This window comes from Lissotriton vulgaris, chromosome 2_1, assembly GCF_964263255.1.
Source record: "Lissotriton vulgaris chromosome 2_1, aLisVul1.2, whole genome shotgun sequence".
Lineage (NCBI taxonomy): Eukaryota > Metazoa > Chordata > Amphibia > Caudata > Salamandridae > Lissotriton > Lissotriton vulgaris.
Window position 1 is genome coordinate 947579347 of NC_141687.1, and position 8877 is coordinate 947588223.

The 8877-nt window shown below is 42.2% G+C and overlaps 1 pseudogene; it reads left to right on the top strand.

The window, feature by feature from the left end:
- The first annotated feature begins 6085 nt into the window (after window positions 1-6085).
- LOC147731453 (uncharacterized) lies at window positions 6086-8289 on the top strand (annotated as a pseudogene).
- Window positions 8290-8877: the final 588 nt, after the last annotated feature.

Consider the following 8877-nt stretch of genomic DNA (forward strand, 5'->3'; position numbering starts at 1 on the left):
ACTCACCCGCAAGGGTCTCAAGGCGCTTGTACGAATACCACTGTGGAACCCATCCTGGCTTTCCCTGTGAGGCATCCACTCCTGGGCACCCCCAAGGTGGAGGCCAGGCATCCTTAGCGTTGTGGGGGCCGTTGTGGAGATTAAGCAAGCTATTGCCCAGAGTTGCAGAGTGGGACTCCATGATTAGAATCGGCACCGAGGCGAGAATTATCAGGTCCATGGAATCTTGGGCCCAAGACCCGCCGAGGCGGGTAATTGAACCCTGGTCCCAGGCTAAACCTCTGCATCAGGGTCTGCCGCTCTCATCATTGGCCGCGCTTCTCCACAGAATATGAGCACTGTTTGTTGGTCATTGATGTTCTGAGTGAAAACTGTGAGTGACTGTAGGTGACTAGTGCAACTGGGTTGTGTTAAGAATGTGGATGTGCAGTGAGTGTGGGTGCAGCATAAGTGTGCTGTGAAGGATTGCAAGAATGTTGCAAGGACTATTGCAGCCAACTGTAAAATATATTGCTGGTGGGGTTGTGAGTGGATATGGGGATGGCCAAAGTTGGGGATGACTTATGAATTGTGTTGTGAAGAACCAAGGTAAGTAATACGTGGAGTGGACTGTAATTAATGTGAAGTAGTAAATGAGTGTTGCAAGTGGCTGAGGTCTGAATGATGGCAGGCTGCGTTATGAATTGTGAAAGTTTGAGCGGCTAGGTCAACCTATCAGGCAGAATAGGGTTTTGCATACCTTTGGCTGAGACATGACTGAATGGCTCAACCGACTGATTGCATGGGTGAGTGATACTTAAAATGACTGATATGGGTGAACTGTGTGAGACAGCTGGACAGTGAGTGGCTGCATCTCACTGCTGGTGCGAGTAAAATAATGTGATTGAGGCTATGGTTGCTGGCAGATGGTGTGGCAGATTGGTGTTGCGAATAGCCAAGATTGGATGAATCATATAGCTGAAGGAGAGTGGTTATCAAAAGGAGTGGAAAGTTTTGAAGTTGTATGCAAGTGAAAAGAGAAAAAAAACAAGTGCTAACAAGAGTTCCTGAGAGGAGTTGGAGTACTGACTTGTAGTAAAGCACCAAAGGTGAATGGCTACTGAACATGCGTGTAGTGAAAGTGGGTTTGGTAATCACTTCACTTCACTTCAAAAAGCTTTATTTCGACATACTGTCATAAAAGCAGGTAAAACAGTCATTCTACATTTCATCTTAAAAGGGAGTCTCGCCGCTGCATCTTTCATAAGATCACATAGCATGCAAGTATACTTTAGTAACATGATCTACAGCCCCCGTACCGACCCATACAACACAAAGTTAAGCAATTAATCAGTAACTACTATAAATATTAATACAATAAAATCAGACTTATAATGACTAATTCCTGAATTGTTATGCTAAAAGGTTAAGTATTATTTAAAGAGATATAAAAACAATACAAATACAAATGGAAGCATTGCACTCAATGAGAATCATTCAATACCCCTATAGAGGTTAGGTTAATACGATTTCAGAATAATACTAACACAGGGAGGTGATCTTATGCTAAAAAGTTATACATTATTCATGCATGTTACTTTAATCTGATGCACCAGGCCCATTTTAAGAATTTCGCTAAAGGAATAGCATAGCAAAGGGAAGGGTCAGACTTAAGGATTCTTATAGCTTCACTGCAGTTCCTAGTCCCCAAATTCTTACATAGGGTCATTAGCCAAGTCTTACGCGGTAAGGCATTGGCAGGGCATACAAAAAGAAAGTGTGGATAGGTTTCTTTGTGTTCAGCACAATGTGGGCATTTTTCATCTCCAGAGTCTAACCAGTTTGATGTAAAGGGTTTTAACGGTAGACATCCAACTCTGAATTGGAAATAAAGTTTCCGGTCGAGGGGTTTGTTATTGCTGTCCCGATATGGTTGTAAATGGGGACGAGGTTTTACTGACATCAACGTCCCGGTCAGTGTCATGCTATCGTTCGTTCTACTGGTGTTTTGATCCACCATGTCACAATATGTCTTTTTTCAGTACGGCCTTAGTTACAAACAGTAGATTGCTCGGATTCTCCCAAAGGTTGACCAATCCCATAGAAGTAAGTGCCCCCATAATATCTATCAGCCACCTGATTTTATGATGGCGATCAGCCGCTAGAATATCCCTGAGCCCGTTTGCATAGGTGATTAACTCAGGTGTAAACCGGATTCTGCACCAGTATATTAGGGGACGGAGCCTTGCTATATCTGCAATCGGATGCCTTCCCATATCACTAACCAAAGGGAGTGTCGGTGCACTCATGGGGAAACTGGATATTGCACGTAAAACGTATTTTCAGCAAATCTCAACTGAGGAGGAGAGGCCCCACCTGCCTCCACCACCAGCACACACAGATGGCCAACCAAGTTTTGCTTTCGGTTCAGCCTGCCCTGCCAGGCCTCTCTCTCACATCCTGTTTTTGCTGAGGGGTCGACTCCCACCAAGTGAGAGGCCCTGCAGTGATGATGCTCTGTCTGTAGCATCATTAGAGGCGGAGCCAGAGGGGGCTTCTTTGCTGCCCACAGCAACCGACCTATCCAGCCTGCCAGGTCCAATGTTTTCCTGCCTCATGGTGCCCCAGCCTGGCCTGCCCCCTGTCAGGGCAACAGAACTTCCTCACAACACGTGTCTCTAAGAGCACATGCTCTGAGCCTGGGAGAGTTGACCAGGTGATGCTTTTGCTTGCTCCATCACAGTGCCACCAGAGTCTCTTCTGCAACACAGTACCAGCGTCAGGTCCTCTCTACTCACCAGCCTCTGAGTCTTGTCATCTTCAACTGCATTGCCACTACAGCAGCAGCTGAGAGTGCAGCCATCTGAGCCAGTAAGTGACAGAGTATGATGTGATTAGCAGACAAGTTAGTAGATACTCTCATCAGGCAAGGACATCAGCAGCTGCCTTATTTTTAAATTTTTACCTCAATCCCCTAGGTGCAGCAGTTAGCATTGTGACTGAGAGACAGCGGTAAGTCTCTTTATTAAATTAACAGTAACTGTAAATTAAATGTCAGCTACTGAAAGTGTGAGCTCTGCATGTTTTAAGTGCAGAAAGCCAGTTATAATAAGATCACAAGTATTGTTGCATATTCCCATAAGTGTTTGAGGAGGCTGGATAGCTTTAATTCTAAAACCCTTCTTTTGTGCTTGTAAGTTATTTGTGCAACTAACTTCAGTCACAGGGTGGGGTACCTGGTTCACTCTGCAAGTTTGTTGAGATAATGTCAAGGTAATTCAGTGTGAACATGAATGTTTCTTGCAAGATTGGTGTTTTGTTTAGTAGCAGTTTTATGCAGGCGATGCAGAGGTTAAATCTCTGCTGCAAACCTGAACCACATGTTTTAGCACTACTGTGTATTTTGATGTTAGCTGTAAGTTGCTGCTTTTCGCAACCAGATCATTAGACCTGTTTTGTTTACTTGTGGAACGCCTGTCCTGGTTGCTCCTGGTGCTGAACTTGAGGGTGCTTTCTTTAGCTTTTGGGGGATCTGAAATCTTTGTGTACCCAGAAGTTTTCATGCAACAACAAAAATAACAAGATAACTGGTCAATAATGAAATGAAATGAAATGAATGAGACTTATATAGCGCACGACTTACCCTGGGGCATCTCAGCGCTTGCTTAGGGAACCCGTCCTGGTATTCCCCTGTGAGATACCCTGGCAGGGTATCCACAAGGTGAAAGCCAGGCATCCCACCGCGAGGGGCCGTTGTGGAGATTAAGCAAGCTATTGCCCAGAGTCGCAGAGTGTGAACCCGTGAGTCGAGAAGGCACCGGAGCGAGAATTAACGAGTCCGTGGAATTTTTGAGCCCAAGACCCGCCGAGGCGGGGAATTGAACCCTGGTCCCGGGCCGAACTCAAGCTTCAGGTCTGCCGCCTCTAACCCCTGAGCCACACTTCTCCACTGATAACTGCAGCAATATGAGATTGGTTTGTCTAGTGTCAGTTTTCAAAAAAGATTATAAACCACATGTTTTCTCAGAACTGTGTATTTTGAGGTTAGCTGTGTTATTGCTTTTCACAACCAGATCATAAAACCTGTTTTGATTACTTGTGTTTGAAACTTCTGTCCTGGCGCTCACCTTGAGGGTGCTGTTATGTTTAAATGATGTTGGGGCTGCATTTGTATACCCAGGAGTTTTAATGCAATAACAAATGTCACGATAACTGGTGAATAATGCTGCAGCAAGATGAGTGTTTTGTCTAGTGACAGTTTTCACAAAAGATCATGAACCACATGTTTAACCAGAACTGTGTATTTTGAGGTTAGCTGTGTTACTGCTTTTCACAACCAGCTCATGAGGCCTGTTTTGTTTACTTGTGTTTGGATCTTCTGTCCTGGCGCTCCCCTTGAGGGTGCTTTGTTGAAATTATGTTATTGTTGGGGCTGAATTGTGTACCCAGGAATTTTCCTGCAATAACTAATGTCAAGATAACTGTTGAATAAGGGAGTCATGCAGCAACATGAGTGTTTTGTTTACTGACCGTTTTCACAAAAGATCATTAACCACATGCTTTTTATCAGAACTGTGTATTTTGAGGTTAGTTATGACTTACTGTATTTCACACTGAAAAATCCTTTCCTTACTTTTGGAATTTCTGTGCATGGCACCTGAGCTAACGAGGTGGAGGTAACATGGTTTCTATAAGTGTCCTAAGGCCTGCTATCCTGCAAACTTGTAAAAAGAAGCAACTATCTGGTCCATCACCTGTGTCCTAAGGCTGTGGTTAATCATGTTATAGGCTACTCTGCCATTGCAACCTATACTTGCCCTTGTTAGAGTTCTGCAGAGACAACGTTTTTATGCTGAAACTTGTGTTTGGCGTCGTCTTTGATAAGGTACAGAAGGATTTTTCTATAAATGCTTAGTTGTGAGAAGAGAGGGCCTACAAAAGTACATTGTACTCTTATGTTGACACAGATTTTTCAATAATTTGAGTGTACCTGCTTGCCTACCCCTAAGCATGGCTGGTTTTGGTTAAGTTTAATATTGCCTGTTTCTATATGGTGAACAAAAACCACAAGTCCCAATAATGCAGTGTGTTGGCTAAATAAAACAAGCCGAATAATCCATGATTGTAAGCCTGCCATCACAATGATACTCAGCACTTTAATAACACAGCAATCCTGTGGTGAGTTTTCTTTAAAGCACATTGTCTCTGTTCAAATTAACATTGATTCTCCCTGGCTAGCTGACTTGGTATATTGTGGTGTTATTTGGTGTGTGGTCATATTAACTGGTGTTTTTCTCTCTTTGCCTTTGAGCTGTGTCACAGGGGGAGCTGAGAATTGGAGGAGCAGTAGCTGGGAGCAATTCACAGGCTTAATATAGCCCAGACTTCAACCCAGTGTTTCTTCCATGATGTCTACCTTGATCTAAGTTGTGCTTAATATAATTCAATTTGGTGACTGACAACATATTGAAATGTTGGTTTGTGTTGCTATAGTGCATTCTGTGTTATAATACTGCATTGAGTACAATCAGGAATCATAGACGTTTGGTTAAAAACTTCATTATAAATCTGGACCAGTAAATTCAATTTTTGTGTGTGTGTGTACTTTTATAGATATTCAAAGTCCACCATATTTGCAGTGTCAGTGCTTGAGTGACCCAAGAAATCTTGATAGGACCGACTACACTGAACAGGATCAGCCACTGCACAGCAGAACAGTCAGTGACACACCAGCGGACTGTGAGTACTAAATTCTTAAATTTGGTCTTTGGCTGTGTACCTCAGGTATAGCACATTAGTACCGGTGAAAGGGCGTCATTTTGTATTTCAGAAGGTCTGGACATATTTGTGGCTGGATTGTATGGAAAAAGAGATTTTTAATTATGCCAGATAGTTGTGAACAGTCAAAACAATGTCATTATGTGGAATAAAAACAGGGAGCTCAGGAGCATCATAGATTCATTTGGGAGGCAGCATCTGCTGGACTGCAGCTTCACTGTGACCGCATTCTGGATAGGCAAAACCATGCTTTATCCCCATTGGTCATACATGTAGAATCATGTTGGGCATATTTGAGTTTCTTTCCTTTCCCCGTCTTGGCAGAATAATGTCTGATACAGATGACAGTGAGCCCTGCACTTCAGCTATGACATCCAAAAAGGGAAAGGCTGCTTCTAGCCAAAGGAAATCTAGCGAGAAGAAATCTGGGGCACGTTACTATCGAACTTAATTTGACATGTCCTGGATGCAAGCAGAGCAATACGAAGGTAGTCCAATAAGGATATATACTTTAAAGTGTGTGGACGCATATCTATTTCCTTGTATGTTATTTTTGTTATACCATGCTGCAACCTAAGTTTTGTGTTATCGGTTTTGAGAAGCCTACAATGCCAACTGTTTTTATATGTTTATTTCCCTTTCATTATGTGAAGAGAGTGTATATTTTCTACTATGTGCATCAGGTATTGGGAGACTAACGTTTTAATAAAGGCTCTCACACATTGTGTGTTCCTGGGCATTCAGTTTCTCTTTCTGCACAGTGTACTTTTCAGCCAGTCATGGGTGCTACACTATGATGAACTGGACTTCTGTATTTTTGGTTAGTGGAATGGAGGTTCCGGTATGCTCAATTCATTGCTTGGTGTCCTTTCCTAAACAATGTCTAGTTAGCCCTCAAGAAATGTCATAATGCATAGCATAGACTTTTTGTGTTGTACTGCAGTAGCCAGTGTTTTGCGTTGTCAGTAGGTGCTTGTGAACAGTATAGCCACTGTATGCACTAGTGCTTTGATTTAAAATTCTCATCGGTTACGACTTGTAGAGGACAATCATCATTTTGGAAATTCTTTTTAACTGCAGGGACCATTGTTCCTGTTAAGACCGATCTGTAGTCCTTCTGCTGCTTGATTTGCGAGAAGAATGTCTCCTGTGGGCATCAAGGAGAGTTTGATCTGAAAAGCCATATTAGCAGTAAAGTTCATACATCTCTTCAAGGCCCAAAGATTAAAATGAAGCCCATCTCTGGCTATAAGTCAATAAAGAGTTCCAGCGAAGACCTTCTTGCCAGAGAGGCGGAAATAAAATTCACAGGATTTTTGGCAGAGCACAATGTACCCTTTCCTGCTGCTGATCATTTGGGCCATCTCGTAAGGACATGTTTCCCAGACTCTAAAATTGCGCAGGGTTATGCTTGTGCAAGAACAAAAGCAACCTGTGTATTAAATGATGCCATTGCACCAGAGTTGTTGGCTGACTTAGTGGCTGATATGACATCCTCAGCTTTTAGTCTGTGTGTTGATGGTAGCAATGATTAAGGCATTGAAAAAATGAACCCCATAACTGTACGAATTTTTGATACGAAGCAGGGTTTGGTATTCTGCAAATTTCTTGACGTGTTTAAGAAAGGAAAGTACAGCTGAAGGTATATTTACTGCAGTGTCTAATGTTATGACAAAGCATTCCATTCCTTGGGAAAATTGTATTGGCTTTGGTGTAGATAGTGCCTCAGTGAATGAAGGAAGGCATAACTCTGTTAAAACTAGAGTACTCTCTTTGAATTCAAATGTGTATTTCAGGGCCTGTCCGTGCCACATGGCTCACAATGCTGCATCCCATGCTGCTTCTGCCTTCTGTTCTAGCTTGAAACATTTTGATATAGAGGAATTGCTTATAGATGTCTACTTCTGGTTTGACTATTCTTCAAAACGTAAGAATGTATATGCTAAAGTCTGCCAATTTGTTGATTCTGATTACCGCCGGATGCTGAAATGTACTTCTGTGAGGTGGTTAGGAATGTCTACATGTTTAGATAGATTGATTCCTCAGTTTGCTGCTCTGCGTTCATACTTCCTATAAACAGCAGACAGTGACAGAAATAGCAAAGTCAGGTTAAGGAGACTTGTGCACAGTTTTGAGAACCCTATGACTGAGGTCTACTGTCTATTTCTTCAGGCTGTGTTACCTGCTTTTGTTAATTTCAACCTTTTGCTTCAAAGGGAAGACCCAGTCATTAACCTCCTGTATGACGCCATTATCAAATTATTTATTGTGCTTTTTAGTAGAGTGTTTCATGTAGATATCATTCAGTCGTTCAAGGGGAGCCCAGATGCCAGTTTGCCTGATTTAACATCAGAAGAATGCCAGATCCCAGATAAAAGTCTGTATGTTGGCATCATTGTGCCAGGAAAGTTGAGAAACATGCTAGAAAGTGGGGACGTTGAGCCAGGAACCCAGAAAGCTTTCTATGAAGCAGTACGCAGCTTTCACCAGAAAGGTGTAAAGTTTGCTTTAAAAGTCCTGCTATTAAAGTAAACTGTGGTACTGATGAGGTTGCAACTTATAGGATGGATATAATTTGGCATTCCCTTGTCACAGAATTTACTATTGTTGGCACTCACAGAAGCAAGTTTTCCCTTCTATCTAAAGTAGTCCAACTTAACTTTACGTTGCCCCACAGCAATGCTGATGAAGAAAGGGTGTTCTCTTGGGTAACCAAGAATAAAACCAAATCCCGCCCCAGTTTATCACTTGATAGAACATCGTCTTCTATATTAATGTTTCAAATGAACACACCTCAAGGTGAAACAGGTTACTAATATTCTCCATCTGAAAACGTGAAAAAGAAGGCAAAAACTGTGACATGGGAGTACAACAAGTTGCATGGAAGCTCATGATAAAATATCAACCTGTGTGTTATATTGGTTTCAGATATAATTGCCCATAACCCTAGTGATACAGGTTAGTGTGAGAAACAGGTTACTGTCAGTCTCAGATACTTGACACTGTGAATGATTGATGTGTCAGCATATGTACACAGAACTTTAATAAACTACTGCTACTGAAAAACTTGTGTAATATCATGGTTATGCATTTGTTTACAGTATAGTCCGGTTACAGGAG